Raw genomic sequence first — 18026 nt, 5'->3', positions numbered from 1 at the left:
TAAAATTTATGGAGACTGGTCCAAGAATATTCATCAATGACTGATATCTCATTCGAAAAGTATCATTGAGACAAGAAAAAGTTGGTATGAGGTCAAAAAATTTTACCGTGGGAGAAAAAAAGTTGCTGAAGGTGTAATGTTTGCAATTGGCCATTTTCGGCTCATTTTGCTATCATCTTTCCCTTTTTGCATGTGGTGTGTGTGTGTGTGTGTGTGTGTGCGCGAGGCACATTAGCCATTTTCAAAAGCTCTGAAATGGTAAAAATTTGGAGACTTTTTACAAAACAGAGCAAACTCAATATTGTGTAAACCCACTGTACACAATTTTAAATGAAATCCTATGCAATTTTTAATTGGTTATAACGGCCGTATACACTGTCAAATTGGATCGAAACTTTAACCTTTGAACAATAGAGTGTGATACGGTGATACTGTGGCTGATTTTTGACGTTTTACCTTTGTTACTAGCGTAACATAGGTATTAGAATCGATTTTCACACGTCTTGCCGTCTGCGACCGATAGCCATCCACACAAGCAATCTCACCTATATAAAACATTCCCAATCGATAGAACTCGACTTGAACTGGCTCGACAGTTTGATTACGACATCGTAGAATTAAATTGAATATGAAAAATAGACCCAGCAAGATGAATTTTGCTGATGTCTGTATGTGCGTCTGTGGACGCGTTTTATCTAGGCAAGTTTTTTTTTTCGAGATGGCTCGTCCGATCAATTTGGTTGATATCTCGTTTGAAAAGCCCCATTGCGCCATTGATCGCTATTGATTTTTTTCTAGATCAGACTTCCGGTTTTGGAGATATATAGGGCAGAATGATTTTAGTTAACGATTTTTTTTTTTAAATCAACGGTACACTTTATCAACATGATTTTTTTCAACAGAAGAAAGACGATATCCATATCTACTTGTGAAAAAAAAAATTCATACCGATCTGACTTCTGGTTCCGGAGATTTACAGGATATAATGATTTTAGTTAACGATTTTATTTTAAAAATAAACGGTACATTCAATCAACATGAAACTTCATCCATATCTACCTGTAGAAAAAATTTCATACTGAAGTTTGGTGTTGGAGATTCCGCCTTATTACCTTATCACGTGCTAGAATGTTAGTTCAAGCACGGCTGATTGTTAAATTCACGAATTGAAAATCGGAAAGCTATGAGAAACAGCGCAGGGCCATTTTACCCCAGGGGTGCGTTTTGAACCATCCTACCCTATGTATTCCAATAGACCTTTTCGATGCTTAATCGTCTTTCTCTATATATCACACATGTATGAATTGACGGTGTATTTTCCCACTAATCTGTTTTCCTCTTGCTCTATATATAAGCTCTATAAGACCAGTCAGAGCCGTGTGTTCGATTTGTGCTCTATCGTTGCGTCCGTGTTTGGGATTTTTCGTTACATGTCTGAGTTTTGATTTTTTTTTTAATGTGACCCCCAGTATAAAAATTAAAGAGTAGTCCTACGTCAAAAAAAGTAGAAGGGTCTGTACCTAGGGGCACGAACGGAAGCTTGACGTAGGACCACTAGTGGACGGAACAAATGTGAACATTTAGTTCTTTTAATTGATCAATCATCAATTATCTTAACTCTTTCTGTTTTTATTTGTAAGCGTATCAAATTTGTAGTATTTATTTCGAAGAGAAAGTTGATGAAGAGAATCGAAGGGACTGTCAACTTGAGTATTTTCGATTCATCTACCTGACTTTAAAAGGTGTATTTTGAATTTTTTGTTATTTATGAATTTTTAAGTTATGTGCATTTTGGTATTAAAGTGTATTCAATTCACCCCTCACAGGATTTCCTTCCGAATTATATGAATGGGAATGGGAAAGTATCGTTTGTGCAGAATATGTAAAAAAGGAGCAACTTTGAGAGATTGAACTCGCGAGAGCTAATTTTCTCACAAATTTGATTTTATTGGCTTTCTGAGGACTGAATATACACCCGAAGCGAATTATTCCCACTTCTCTTAAATTCTATTGGATTTTTAACACTTGCTACCAGCGTGTTCTGGAAAATGGTCGGACGATGATTAATCTCACCAATAGATTCGGGCCTACAATTCCACACCTTCTATAGATACCAGGTTGAGCATTGATAGCTAGCTGTTTGCGGGAACTGATGACCTTGACAAATGTCCAAATAATACTCTTAACAAATGTATGGTGGTACTGAAAAGGACCGTTTTGTAGTGATGGTTGAGTAATGCAGAGCTGAGCACGACGAGCTACTGATTCCGATCCTAGCCTAGCGGTGAGACTTCTTCCTCCTTATCTATGGGTGCTCATATGAGCTCTGCAGCTCGCTGCTTGCAGGCAGCCTTTCGTTGTTGTTGTTGTTGAAAGCACTCCTGCTACTGCTGTTGCTGCTACTACTACTGCTGCTGGACTGGACACCACCACTTACGATGATTGAATGAGCATCGAATTCGATTTTTAAGTCTGTGTTAGGGAATGCGCTGATTTCAGACATTCGGTGATAATTTTGATCACCATTACAACAGTTGGACATTTGGTATTTTTCAATAGTGACATATTGAAAATTAACTAAGTGTTCATTTTAGCAGATTGGTAGATAAATTTCCAATCGTTTGGCTTGTTTAGAATTAAAATCTATCTGCTAAAGGGCGAACACGAAATTATTGCGACACCGAAAATGTCATGCCAATTTTCTTATAATGTTTAGAATCAAACCAAAATTTTAGGGTAGTTTTAAACATATATTTACTTCAAAAATCAAAAGAAAAGTTAATCGATGGAGCCTTGAGTGTAAAATTGAACGCATTTTCGCTTGATGCCCTCCATCAAAGTCTTTACAGTGTCATCCGGTACCAGTTTCTCAGTTTTTTTTTTTTTTTCATTTTCTTAACATGTCCTTCTCGTCTTTGACTGTCTTCTTGCTCTTCCGAAGTTCCCGCTTCATTATAGCCCAGTACTGCTCCACCGGGCGCAGCTCCGGACAGTTTGGCGGATTCATGTCCTTTGGAACAAAATGGACAGAATTGGCCTCATACCACTCCAGGACACTTTTAGAATAGTGGCATGATGTCAAATCTGGCCAAAATAGCGGAGCTTCGTCGTGCTGCTGCAAGAACGGCAAAAGGCGCTTTTCGAGGCACTCAGATTTGTAGATCTCGCCATTTACTGTGCCCTTTGTCACGAAAGGCTCACTCCTCAGTCCGCAAGAGCAGATGGCCTGCCAAATGAGATATTTGGAGGTGAACTTCGACATTTTCTTCTTCTTAAATTTGTCGTCCACATCGAACTTGCTCTTGCCGGTGAAAAACTCCAACCCCGGAATTTGCTTAAAATCGGCTTTTATATACGTTTCGTCGTCCATCACAAGGCAGCCATATTTTGTCAGCATCTTCTCGTAGAGCTTCCGTGCCCGAGTTTTAGCCGTCGATTGTTGCCGCTCATCGCGGTTTGGGAAGTTCTGTACCTTGTATGTATGTAGTCCAGCTCTCTTCTTTGCATTCTGGACGTAGCTCTGCGACATGCCGATCTTTTTAGCCAAATCACGGCTTGAGACGTTGGGATTTGCTTTAATCATCCGCTTCACCTTTCCCTCCGTCTTTTTGTTCTCCGGTCCCGGTTTTCTTCCAGCTCCTTTGCCGTGGTCCAACGTCAACCGCTCCTGGAACCGCTTCAACACTCTGGAGACGGTTGAATGGTGAATGTTCAACATTTTTCCCAACTGCAGGTGCGACAGGTCAGGAAATTCCAGGTGTTTGGAAAGAATTGGTTCTCTCAACTCGCGTTGGTTCACCTCCATTTTCGTTGAATCGAAAAACACGACTTCGAGTTTGACAGCATGTACACAATACACATCAATGAGAAAGTGTGCAAAATTTGGTTGATTTATACCCAATGGTAAAAAAGTTATGCCCTGTTGAATGTGTCGCAATAATTTCGTGTTCGCCCTTTTTTGGTCGAAAAATGACCTCTTTTCGTAATGCTGTGCATTTTGGTTTTTTGAAATTGCGTGGATTCTATAGCTACGAATCTAGCCCTGATGTATGTGTTGGTAGAGGGAAAAATGTAAACTTTGCGGGAGACGATGTCTTAACACTCGAAAGCAATTTTGAGAAATATGAAGTAAAACAAATCCTAGCTAGTTCTGCATGATGATTTTGTTTTATTTTATCTATTTGTAAAGTCGCTGGGTAATACCAGCTGGCTTGTTTTTTTATGATAACTCCTTACTTGAAAACTGGCAAAAACTCACAAAAAGGCTGCTTTTTCATGGCATACAGTGTTATAATTCAATAATCAATAAATTATCTCAACATTTAGTGGCAAACCATTCATAAAGCGCCGATTGAAACAATCTTTTCGACGTCACTACAAGGGTGATTGATTAAACGAAAGAAACGAATCGTGCGGAATGAAAGCCGAGGAAAAACTAATTGCACCAATATATTCAGGTCTACAATTCCACACCTTCTATAGACAGGTTGCGCCTTGATAGCTAGCTGCTTGCGGGAACTGATGACCTTGACCAATGTCCAAATAATACTCTTTAACAATTTTTTGGTGGCCCTGAAAAGGACCGTTTTGTAGTGATGGTTGAGTAGTTCTGAGCTGGGTGTTCAACACGGATGAGGCTGTCGAGCTGTATGTCGTTTGGAGCGAGGGTGACACGCTTGGCATAGATGACAGACCGGCAGCGACTCACGAAGAGCTACTGATTCCGATACATAGCATAGCAGTGCAGCTTCTTCCTCCTTTGATGGTTGCTTATGTGGGCTCTGCAGCTCGCTGCTTGCAGGCAGCCATTCGTTGTTACTGGAGAACAATTTTCAACACCACACGCCGAAAGCACTGCTACTGCTGCTACTAATTTCGACGACCGAACACCACCACACAGTGGTGTGGTCGTTAGGAGCGTGTGGTTCTGAGTATGGCGATGAGTGTGCAAAATATTACGCAATTCCATCCTCCCTATTCGCACGCGCCCGAGGATCGGAGGCTAATGCCACTTCGACTTGTTTCGTCTACTTACTACTCTCTGACGACTGTGCTGGGGAAGCAGCATATGCATGTAGGTAATTGGTGGATTTGTTAGTTATTTCGACGCTTTTGGACAATGCTGGAAATTTACCAGTTTTTCAATAGTTTCTTGCTGAAAACCAACATTCGGAAGCATTGTTATCGATGCGTAGCCATATTTCTGATCGATTGGTGATAAAATTATTGAAATTGGTCCAGGGGCAGCTAAGTAATTAACGTTCAAAATCTTTCATAATTTCATTTTTCGGTTTTCATAAAGTGTACCCCCATCTTCCCGAAAGACGTAGTCCTACGTCAAAAAAAGTTTTTATTTTAATGAATTGATGATGATGATGATGATTCCACCTCTTACCCCTACAAAGGTTTGAGCTGGACGATTTATCTATAAGATAATTAAATATGACATTTTAACCAGGTTAGCAAACAAAATCGAACTGGTTACAGCTACAGATATAAATTCCCTCCGTCGAAATAACTAACAAATTCACCTATTACTTACATGCATGTGCTGCTTCCCCAACACAGTCATCAGAGAATCATTTCTAGACGAAACATGTCGATGTAGAATTGTTGCTCCCCAACACTGTCATCAGAGGGTCGTTAGTAGACGAAAAAAATCGAAGTGGCATTCGCCTCCGATCTTCGGGTGTGTGCCAATAGGGAGGATGCAATTGCGTAGCATTTTGCACACTCATCGCCATATTCAGAACCACACGCCCCCAACTACTACACAAAATGCTCTCCATGCGTCGTAGCATTGCACCGCTTTTGGCTCTTGGGTTGCACGTGCTGGTTGCAATTCTGCTGTTCCACATTTTCGAAGGCCGCCAAAAAACATGAAATTACACTATTTTCTAGGGATGCCTAAAAGTACAATTATTCGCTTAACGATTCGATTAAATACTTATCGAATTTTAAATTATTCGAGCGCGTAACTGACATCCCTTCTTATATCTACTGGTTTGATTTAGCGCAGTAGAGAAAATAAAAAAAAAGTACTAATTTATCTGAACAGACATGACGTGGAACAGGATAATACATTCGCCGAAAAAAATGTTAGGCGTCTTTTTGCTAAAGACTCGGCTAAAGGCTAAGATTTATCAAACTGTTGAGAGAAGGAGTTTACGAGAAAAACTAAAAAGGGAAGGAGCTTTAGCTGGGTGGACATTGATGTTGTACAGCCTTCCAACCTGTCGCAGGCACCAGTTCAAACCCTGTCCAGCAGCTATGGCGAAACTCATGCGAGTGCCCAATCATTGAACCGAAGAATATGGGATTGTCCGGTTCGATTTGCTGATCCAGCTGCCTACACGTCATCATCTCCTTCCAAAGGCTCAAGTCTGTACTACCATTGGCCCTTTTCAGGGCCACCAATATTTTCCAGAAGAGGTAAATTTCAGAGCATGTCCCAAATAAAATTCCTTTAAAAAATTCTTTTGAGGGCAATCATAGGCATACTAAAGAGTGTAAACAGAGAGAACTCCGCTCAAATTCATATTCCTACACAAAACACAAGCTCCTGCTGCAGTTAACAAATAACATTTATTATATAAGACCATGAAGTCCTACTTCCCCATTGCGTACAACTCCATAGGGCTATCCCTTGTAGTTTTTTCGTTTCATACGAACCAATGTCACTCATTTTTTAGAACCTTTGGGGACCGAAATCTATACACTTCATACAAAAAGTAGGCATTTTTTAATAAATGTACGGAATTTGATTGATTTTTTTTTTTGTGTACGAATTTTGGCTCCCAACGCTAGTGTTCATGGGGATCAACCTCGAGAATCTATCTAGGAAATCGTGAATTTGTAAAAAATGTGCTTTTATGTAGATATTTTTTGCTAATGATTCTGCTTCAGCCACTATGCTTAGAAATTATTTGAAAATACAGTCTGATAGGTTAAACTTTAACCTTAAAATTTAAGATGCAATATCATGAGCAAAGTCAGACAAAGGCAGGCATGGGTGATTGCCCATCCATAATTAAGTGACGAATAAAATTCAAGATCAAGCGGCAACTTTTCAAACAATTTCAGAATTTAAATATTTATTGGATTGCCAGCTTGTCGAATTTTTTTCAAAATCCCGAATAGGGTTTTTGATCGAATTACCGTCGTACTAAGCACAACCCACGCTTTATCTCTCTTTTCTGAACAAATTTAAACAAAAAGGGGAATTTTTCTGTCAAATATGACTTCTAAATTTATTCACCTTTTCATAGATTTGATAAAGATTCACACATTATTGAGATATTGCATAAAATCTAATCCTGCTTCTTGATTCTAAATTCGTCCTACGAGTTTCAATTCCGTCCAAACGCACTGAAACGCCATTAGATTTTTTTCGTCCTACGGATAAACGTAGAAAAAGATGATTCGTTTGAAGCGCTTCTTTTGTTTTGAGAACAATGAGCGTAAATATTCATACAATGCGCTCTAATAGGATTTATGTTGTAGCTAATGAACTAACGCATCGAAACAAACCTATTATTGATTTGTGCACGGTGAGATCATTGATATTATTGATCTTTCTGGTCGATAGAACGGAAATGGGCGATTACGATGAAGTAGCACTCTACTCTATTTATAAATAATCTGAACTATTGAATCATGAACATTTGTCAAATACCAGGATTCTATGATGGTTCCTTAGGCAGAGTTTTCAAAAATAATTTTAGAAATCTTAGTCTAAGCAAAATCGTTAAGAGGGGACTGGTCCAGCGTAATGTTTAGCATTATTACAATCATACCTCTCACGCTCACGGTCACGAGTTCAAATATCATCTCCGGTGAGTCACGAATGACCTAAAATGTGATAAAGTGACCAGAGAGTAAAATTATTGACTGCTTAGGCTGAGTGTGAAAGCACTGCCCTATTCAATCCATTGCTCTGTGCTGACCGTTTGTACCAAACGGTATAGCGCCCATTACACATGCCAATATATTGACATACATCGTATTGCCAATTTTCCTTTCAATATTATCAATTCATAAATATTGACAACATTAATGACAACACGCTAAAGCGCTCGTTCCACGGGTCAATATATTGACAGTAAATTGACATACTGACAATATTATTGAAGAGGTAATATTGATGACGATGGATTGATGACGAGTATTGTTGAAAAACTGATTTTCATTTCACTTTGTCAATATTCTTCCCTTACCCAAGAGGATGGAGAACGTACGTCATTTAGATCGATTGACGCACAAAGCACCTTTGCGAGGCATGCAGTGTTGCCATTTGTTTAAATCTTCGTGTGTGATATAAAATCAATTTAAAACATAATAAAAATTTATCTTTTTACAGTCTCCAATCAGCAAATTTTTGTTTATATGGATGTACATTCTCTACAAAATCACAAGCATGATCAAGTTATTTTTTACTTTAAAATAAAATAAATACTATCAGCGTTTCACATACCTACACGCAACGTAAATTATTTATTATATGCATGAGTTTCATATATAAATGTTTACCAAAATATCAGCATAATAGTTTCTATTTAGGAAACTGCGTACCGTGCACGTTGGTTATTTCACGCGTGTAGTAATTCCGCACACTCAACAATCGATTTGATTAAATTCGATCAATTTGGAAGTACATGTCATGTCATGTTATCTGTTATCCTGTGTATTTTCTGTGTCTTGTCAAAAAGTTACAACATTTGGTATACCAATTTGGTATTTGAATGACAAGTCCGCGGAATTATAGCTCACGCAGAATAGCCCACGTTCATGGTACATCCTATGTTAAGTAATAAACTATATGTGTGCTCATTAATACAGTTTATATGACATATTACCTACATTACCTTTCTTGCACGTCTTCTGGTCATTAGTTGACTTTAATAATCATCAATAGTAATTTGCCAGAAAGTATAAGAGGATTTTCGTTATGATAAAACTAGTGTATCATTATGATAAAACTAAGCATTATATGTATGGGTAACATTAGGTTAACAATTTTGTTCTAATGAAACAGGAGAGTTCAGTAATCCCCTAGTTCTTACATCATTCTGAGAACTTAAGAATGGGCCTGGAATAGATCCAGGGTGTCGACTCAAAGTCGAAAACAAAATTCCCTGACTTTCCCTGACTTTCCAGTCGGTTTTCAGAAAAATTCCAGTCCACAAAACTACGTTATTTTAACCTAAGAAGCTACAACGTGATGAGCTTTATTATTCCCAGTGCTGTGTTCCTAAAATTTGAGCTAAGTAGTCGCACCCAATATTGACCGGCGCCCTTAAAATATAAATCTGCCTAAAATAACGATGCATTCGCCCGCGACGTTGATGGCGTTGTTTCACATAGTGTATTATCTAGTTTATACAGTACGTTGCAAAACATTTGCACTTTATCGAGCAGCACCGTACTCTACAGGTGGTTAAGTCCCTTTACCCTTTCTTCTTGAAATTATGATTAGTTCGATTATGAAAGTTCCGTCAACATTTTCCCAGTACTATCATTTGTGTTTTCTAATTTAACTCATATTTATCTTCCTTGACTTTCTCCTAATTTCAGGAAAAACCTTGAACAATTTCTGGAATTTTCCTAAACATTCGTGGGCAAAGCAAAATTTCCAAAACTATCAGTATGTCATCAAATCAAAACCTCCGCAGTAAGAAGCCCTTACTGCGCTAACTGCGCAAAGGCGCAACGAACTTTTGTTTCTCCGAGGCACTCGGTCCCCCTTCTTAAGTTACAAGTACTAGGCCAATTAAGGGGAAGATTATGGGTATGATGATAGTTAAAATCAAAAAAACAAAAAATAAAGATAAATAAATATGGATTCGTTTTATACGTTTTACTCAGAACACCTCTGGCGTTTTACAAATCATTACTATCAATCGTCGCTACGCAAATCTTTGAAATAAGAACCAGAGATGTTTGTGTTGTTACAACTGATGTTACCTTTGGAAGCCTTATTAGGCAATACATTTACTGTTTCAGTGCCACGTTTTCACGCTTATAACAGGTTCTTGCTTTAAACGTTCCCAAGAACTCGTGACATTACTGCCGAAAGTATTAAATCAGTCCAGAAAATTTAACATTTTCGGAAGTGAGTCTATCTTTAAGCGATTCAACATTTTCCCTACTGAACTCAAGCTTTTCTGATGTTATTAAATATGCTATGAGCTGAATACACGAATCCAGTGCTTCCAATGTTGCCGAAGTGATTAAAAACTTTTGTAAAGTTCAGTACTGTTTGAAGTTATTCTGTTGGCTGCTATTTTTTTCTGAAATGGTCCAGTACTTGCCAAAGTGATCCTAATCTTTTCTCAAGTTATTCAGTACTTTCTGAAGGGATTCTTAACTTTCCAAAGTGATTCTAAACTTTCCTAATGGAATGTAATGTCAGTATAGACAGCACTCTCTACGACTCGAGGTACCTATAGAATTATCGAGTTATAGAATAACAATCTCATACAAATTCGCTATCTCAGTAGCCATGACACTCATTTTTATGATGGTTATATAACTGGATATCGAGTAACTGGACATCGAGTTGTGGAGAGTTGGCTGTTCTTGATCTATGTTGCCAAAGTCGAGATCTTTTTCGATGTGTCACAATTGAGTAGCTTAGCGATAATAATCAATACTCCCTGAAGTAAATCCTGCTGAGAAACTGTTGAAAAATTCCTGGAAGTGAGGAAGCTCTCTTGGTTTTTGACGGTCTAATTGACCTACATTATGAAGCGGCCGGCGCTGTTATTGCCTATCGTAAAGTATGAGATCAGCAGTTTTTACACATTGCAGATGCATGCTCGTCCAACGCATCGTTTTTGCTTCTCTGACAGGTGATCTGGCAAAAACGGAGTAGCAACCGCGAGCGGATTTTTTTTTTTCTTTATTTAAGAGGTTTTCAGCCTAAAGGTTAGTTCGCCTCTGAGAACCGCGAGCGGTTAATCATTCTCATGCTGAATTATGTATGTACTATTTGAAGTGATTCAGTACTTTCTGAAATTTTTTTGCAGTAATTCAGCACTTTTCAAACTGATTCCGAGATTTTCTATCGTTTTTCAGTACTTTCAGAAGAGATTTTGAACTTTTTTTTAATGATTCTGTGATGCCCAAAGTTATTCCGATTTTTCTGAAGTGACTAAATATTTTCTGAAGGGATTCCAAACTTTTCTGAAGTTATTACAAAATGATCCCAGCTCTTGAAGAACTGATTGCAAACTTGAGAGAATTGATAAAGTACTTTCCGAAGTTTTGTGAAGATGTTCAGTTCTTTCCGGATTTTTTTTTAGTTTTTACGAAAGCGATTACAAACTTTCTGGAAAGATTAAGTATTATCCAAAGGAATTCAGAAATTTTCTTAAGTCACTCAATACTATCCGAAGAATTTCAAAGTTTTTTTCTGAAGTGATTAATTATCCAAGTAACATTGTAAGTTTTATTGAGGTTTTAAAGCACTCTACAAGTCTAAATCATGGTCTACAGTACCCTCATAAGCCCAAATTGTTACTTGGGTACTTTCAGAATTGATTTCAAACTGTTCAAAAGTGATTCAGTTCTTCCTAAAGCGATTCAGTACTTTCGGAAGTGATTACAAACTATCTGGAATTATTCAGTACTTTTCGGAGCGATTCCAAACAGTTCTGAAGTGATTCAGTACTTTCTGAAATCATTTAGTGCTTTGCGAAGTGATTATGAACATTCTGAAGCGATTCAGTATTTCCGACGTGAGGTTGAACGTTTCTGAAATGATTCTGTGCATTCCTAGCTAATTTAATCATTTTCGAAGTTATTCGGTTCTTGCGGAAATGATTACAAACTTTCTGGGATGATTCACTACTTTCCAATGTGAATCCGAAATTTTCTGAAGTGATTCAATACTATCCCAAGAGATTCCGAGCTTAAAGTGGTTCAACACTTTCCGAAGTGATTCAGTGCTTTCTGAAATAATTCAGTACTTTCCGAAGTGATCATGAACTTTTCCAAAGTGATTCCGAACATTACTGAAGATATGTGATTCCGAACATTATTTTCAAAGTGAACTTTTCGCAATGATTCAGTGCTTTCCAAAGTGATTTCGAATATTTATTAAGTATTTTGGGTCTTTTCTGAAGTTATTCAGTACTTTGTGAAATGATTCTCAACATTTATGATGTGATTCAAGACTTTCTGAAGTGATTCAAGACTCTCTGAAGTGATTCCACACTGTTCTTAATCGATACAGTACGTTCAGAAGTGATTTCGAACATTTCTAAAGTGATACAATACATTCCTAAATGATTCAGTAGTTTCCGAATTGATTGAAAACACTTCTGAAGTGATTTAGCACTTCCGAAGTAAGTCCAAACTTTTCTGAAATGATTCAGTACTTTCTGAAGTGATTTCGAACTTTTCATTAGTTATTCAGTGTGCTCTGAAATGATTCAGTACTTTCTGAAGAGATTCCGTATTTTTATGAAGTGATTCAATTATTTCCTTAAGTGATTCAGTAATTTTTTAAGTGATTCCGAACTATTCTCAAGTGATTCAGTACTTTCTGAAGTTATGTCGATCTTGTTTATATGATTTCAAACTATTCTCCCATACCTCACCGTGAAAGAATTTTGAAAGCACCATCATGTCAAAATTTCTATCTTACGCCACTAAGTAGCGCCAACTTTTGCCCGCCAATCAGGATTTGCACCGTTAGTGGTTAACCTCAATTAGATGAACTTTTGAACAGTTCAGTGGTATTATTTAACTTTTTTCCCTCGATCATGGACACAGCCCGAGCAAAGTCTGAGATCAAATTGCAATCTAAATTTGATGTTGTGATTTCGCTGATAATGATAACTCAGGTTGCTGTCGTTTTGCTCGTTTTAACGGTTAAAATATCAAAATTGATAGCAAACATATCTTCCTGTGACATCACATTGAAAACTATTTCTGCTATCAGTGAGAGCAAACTGAATACTCAATTTGATATCAATTTTTCATGTTGATAACAAAACAAGTATTCAATTTGATGTTATGCTAAGGCAATGAAGTCAAACCCGCAACAACATATTTTTGTACAGCAAAATGAAAACAAAATTTATCAATTGCATAAACTGAAATCAAATTAGGATTTCAGTTTGATGTTGATATCAACACTTGCTTTCAATATGCTTTCATTTTGATGCTGGACTGATGCTGATGCTATTTTTTTTTTCAAAAAGATATTCTGCATTTCTAGATAGAGCTGGAATTAGGGCGTAATAGCTTTTGTAAACAATGACCCGACGGTTATGTTGGTTTGCGTGGGCGTGCATTGAGTTCCTAGAAATCGTCGATAGAAGTCATTGTTTACAAAAGCAGTTACGCCCTAATTCCAGATCTATCTAGATTTACCTAAAAACCTCTCTCTGCATTGGCGTTGCCATGCGATAAGGTACATCTTTGAAGATATTCTGGATACCACGCAAATATTTGAAAACATCCCAACTGATACTGCAAACACTATCCTTGAATGCATTATGCAAAATATACAGCCCACAGCTTCCCAAATCTATCAGCTTCTCACCACCTTTTTGTACCTCTTGCTTCAATTCACATTGGGCCCATCCATGGACACTTGCAGCAACTTGTTCGAAGAGATACCGGCAAGGGCGTCCATAAACGCAGCGAGTAGATCTGATGCCCAGGATCTTCCCAAAAACGTTGACGTCATGCACTGATAAAATTTCAAAGATTGTTTTATGTGTCCCACACATAATTTTTAGCAATGTGATCAACATTATTTTTTTCCATGACCTACACTAAAATTCCCTGACATTCCCTGACTTTCCAGATCATAAATAGAATTCCCTGACATTCCCTGACTTTCCAGGTTTTTTTTTCAGGTAGTCGACACCCTGAGATCATTATATAACACTATTTATTCTAAAAATCCTGAAAATTAAATTAAAATGTGCAAGTATAAGTAAATGTTGGGTGAAAATTGGTTTCTATATATCCACTAAACCAGGAATTGGTAATGTTTGGTAATTTTTGAACTACGGATCTGTTCGATTAAAATTTACAAATCAACGAAAAATTTAAAAATTTAGTTAACCCCATTTAATGATACAAATCAAATTTGTCGATTTTATTGGTTTCCTTCGGGTAAAGGTCATTTGAAATTTTTCCAATGTTTTCAGCTGTTCAAAAGGCCGGCTAAATTTACCGACTTTGGTGATCCGAATTTAGTGTGTAGCTAGTATTTTCAATACATACAGGTCCAGCAATCGTTTCCGTTTGGACTCGAATGCAAACATGAACTCCAAACACACTTTCTTTCGCTAATCCATGTTTCTTGTGTGGGGAAATTGAGACAAGTAATATTAAATTTAATACATTGAGGTAAAAAGGCTTCTTGGTCAATATTCGTATATCGATGATATTGATGGCGAAATTGGCGGTTTTTTGTCAATACATTCTGAGTATTGACAAATTGAAATTAAAATCTGCTTTTGGTCAATACTCGTCATCAATCATCGTCTTCAATATCACCTTTTCAATAATATTGTCAGTATGTCAATTTATTGTAAATATATTGATATGTGTAATGGGCGCTTATAGAACGAGGCAGTGAAAGAGCCACCAAAAACATTCAGTCACTCATGAGCAGGCGACTCACACCGCTTTCCTTCGCTCACACAGCATGTAATTGAGTCATTTTCCCATAGAAAAGGTACACTCAGTCTTTCAAAACAAGTTTTGGGTACCATCACGACTGAGCTACTGACTGAATGCTCGGCTGTCAGTGACTCGTTTACTTCTCATTCATTCAGACTCTCACGAGGCAGTGAATGATGAGGAAGATGGCAGTTCATATTCATATGAAAATGACTCCATAAATCTGAATGTTTTGAGTACTGAAAGTGACAATAATACAAATAAAAAAAAAACACAATATCAGCTTCAATCGACCAAATCGATGCGACGAAGAGACTGCTGGCTTTCTTTTTCTGTTAAAGTCGAACAGCTTCGCAGCATTCTAGAACCTCAGTCGGCGTGCACAAACAAATGTTCAATCGCTTGTCTCTCTTTATCCCATCGCTCCATTGGTCTTCCTTTCAAGCTTCGGTGAAACGGATGAGCGAAAGAGCGCTCGACTTTGATATTTTCTCTTTCATGAAACACATCAACAGAGGTTACATGACGTATATGACGGAAAATGAAATAACAGATTTAAAGCATTTCACACGTGAAAACACGTGAAGATTACACGTAATATTTTTAATTTATCTTCCATCCATCCATCTAAAAAAAAATGATCAAAAACGGGACATAACGCATTTTAAACAAATTGAAAGATCGGTGATAGAGTGTTCGTGGAAGGGGATTGAAAGCCATAATGAGGTTCGTTTAACTAGAAAATCGACGTTAGCAAAGCAACTACAAGAAGTTCCACAGCCAGCGTTTCCTTCTAAGCGTGCTTCTTTTTCACTATCATTTCTTGCTGATAGTCTAGCTAGGCGTTATAGAAATGAAGCGTCGAACACGTATGTATGAGAGAGAAAAAAACACGAGTTCATTTAGAGCTTCGACAATGTAGAGCCCTGGTCATTGAATAATTTTAGGAAAATCCTGGGGTTCGTAAAAAATATTTCAATCATTGTGAAATATATGGGATCTTTTGAAATTAAGTAAATTGTTCGAAATCTAGGCTTTTAATTATGTTTCAAGATACCCAATTTAAATAAAATATTTGAATTATGAGCCTTGTCAAGTCTGTAAGGCTCTTGGATTCTGCCAAACTAACCTAACCTGACACTAGAACTATAAATAGCAGAAGTATATGAATTTCCAATTTTTTAAGAGTTCTAATAATATTCCTAGGGCATTGGTAAAGAGCATAGATTCAACAGAGAAATCCCATTATTCCTCAATTTAGTATAGAAAATGCGGATGTAACTGCTGTTGTAAGCCTACCATTGCCCCACCAAGTAAGAGATACCGAAAATCCAGTGAACATCTCATGCGGGTGCGAGTGAAATCGAAATTCCATCTTACAAAATTGCTTGTTTGCCAACATGGAAATGCATTGCCCTCCTCGCACTACTGATAGAAATTCAAGGGCGGTATTTGCATTAGGACAAGTGCGTAAATACATTTGGTGGCAGATGGGTGCCTATCATTCACCAGAGGAAATTGTGAGTAATGGAAGTAATCCACGTTAGTTCGGTCTTGTTTATTTTGTCACTTCGGTTCGCCAGATTGAAGGTGTTTTCATCGCAGGCACTATCGCCGCAGCCCGCCATCAACGCTGGAGTCAACCGACCAAATAGTTGAGAAAGACAGCGCATCGTGGTGTCATCACAGAGGGCATATGGTAGCAAATAACATCAACATCAACATCAATTTCAAACATTGGCTTCCGCCACATCAGCAGCAGCACAAGTTACGTACTATGTGTATATTAGAGTCTATGTAGCGAATCCGGGATCCGCCGCCGCCACCGACCAACGCTCGATGGCGGTGAGGGAATTTGTTAGAAACAATCAACACCGAAACGATGATGGTGTCGTCGTCGCGTTTGACTCGGTTGCTTTTTTGTTTGCTCTCGCGTCACACCTCATCGTGTAGCTTTAACAGGATCTGTGCATCCGCTTGGAGAGAGGGGTGCCCCGATGTCTGGGGTGGAGTTGTGTGGCGATGGAATTTCAATACCCATGTTTAAGTTAACGTAAAAATAGATTTGCAAAGGAGGCGTAAAAATATATCCGTAGAGGAGGGGCATAATTCCTTAGACATAAATCTGATAGCCCCTCAAACTCCGCGGATCAAAAACATGAAGCGAGATTGATTGAAAAAGACGACAACGATGGCAGCAAGTTGGTCGTCCTGTATGTATGTAGGTACCTACTGGATGGAACCAGGAAAGATCGGAAAATATACTCAATCCCCAAACAGCGCATCAATAACAATCACCAGCAAAAATACTTTGTACCGGCGGCGCTACACGGAGACAAATGCCGAGTGAAAAAGCTAGTGATCGCGAACAGGATGCCAATTCCACCGTGTGAAAGGCTAGAAGCTCAGTAGGGGAAAACAGCCCAAAATGCACCCCGTGGCAAAACGCCTAATGCGGCTTTTCATAGGATTCCACAAAAAATCCCAGAATTAAGAGTGGAATAGCTATGAAAAATCCAATCGGGTGTTTTTCCCAGGGTGCATTTGTCTCCTATTCTACCCTATAAGGATTGACATGTGACGTCTGAAGCTATAAATGCTACGTCCTGGTTCAGCGTTAAAGCCGTATTCATAACAAAGCGTGCTTGGCGTTCGTGGAGCGAGATTCGCGTTGGTAAGAGAGACAGAGTGAGATAAAAAAAACTTGTTGTCTTTCTCATATACCAACGAAAAATCCCGGCCAGCGCACGCCAAGCACGCTCAGGTCTGAATAAACCTTAAATCGGGAAAACACGAGGGCGCAAGAGGAGTTTTTCGTTGCATGCTCACATTCTCAATTTACACATCACCGAGCTTTTGATCACAATCCACGATTTTCTATGTTGCTTTTGGCAAAACTAATAAAATTACATTTCCTAGGGATATACATGCTAACACATATGCGATCACTAAAAATCCAATTGTGATTAATGAATACAATTGGGCTACATATGGTGAGTTGACAACCAGGATGGGGATATAGGGCCCCTATAATTGCACCGAAAATAAACTCGTCGAACGATCAAATTTTTCAAACATATCGTTTATCCCTCATCCTTACATTGGTGTTGGTGAAAGCTTTGAAATTGAGAGCTTTAGCCGAATGGGAAGAATGAATTCACGCGTCACCATTCAAATAGACCTATCTACATTCATCGATTCTCTTCAACGACGCTCTCTTTCGTTAATAACTTGGCTGCATTCATATTTTGGGGCAAATTTTTCTACATAGTCTGTTAAAATAAAGTATTATCAAGCGGATTGGACGATAAGATCAGCTGAACATGTTTTTGGAGCCGAGTTATTAACGAAAGAGAGAGTCGTTGAAGAGAATCGATCAA

General features: G+C 38.1%; 1 protein-coding gene across 1 annotated transcript in view; it reads left to right on the top strand.

The window, feature by feature from the left end:
* Positions 1–18026, top strand: part of Ptp99A (Protein tyrosine phosphatase 99A) — a 482762-nt gene that overhangs the window by 154160 nt on the left and 310576 nt on the right. The gene's annotated exons all lie outside the window — the stretch shown is intronic.

Source organism: Ochlerotatus camptorhynchus, unplaced genomic scaffold, assembly GCF_037179485.1.
Source record: "Ochlerotatus camptorhynchus isolate MF236.1 unplaced genomic scaffold, CSIRO-AGI_Acam_v1.1 ptg000087l, whole genome shotgun sequence".
Classification (NCBI taxonomy): Eukaryota; Metazoa; Arthropoda; class Insecta; order Diptera; family Culicidae; genus Ochlerotatus; species Ochlerotatus camptorhynchus.
Note: the sequence above shows the minus strand (reverse complement) of the source record. Positions and strands in the feature narration are given on the sequence as shown.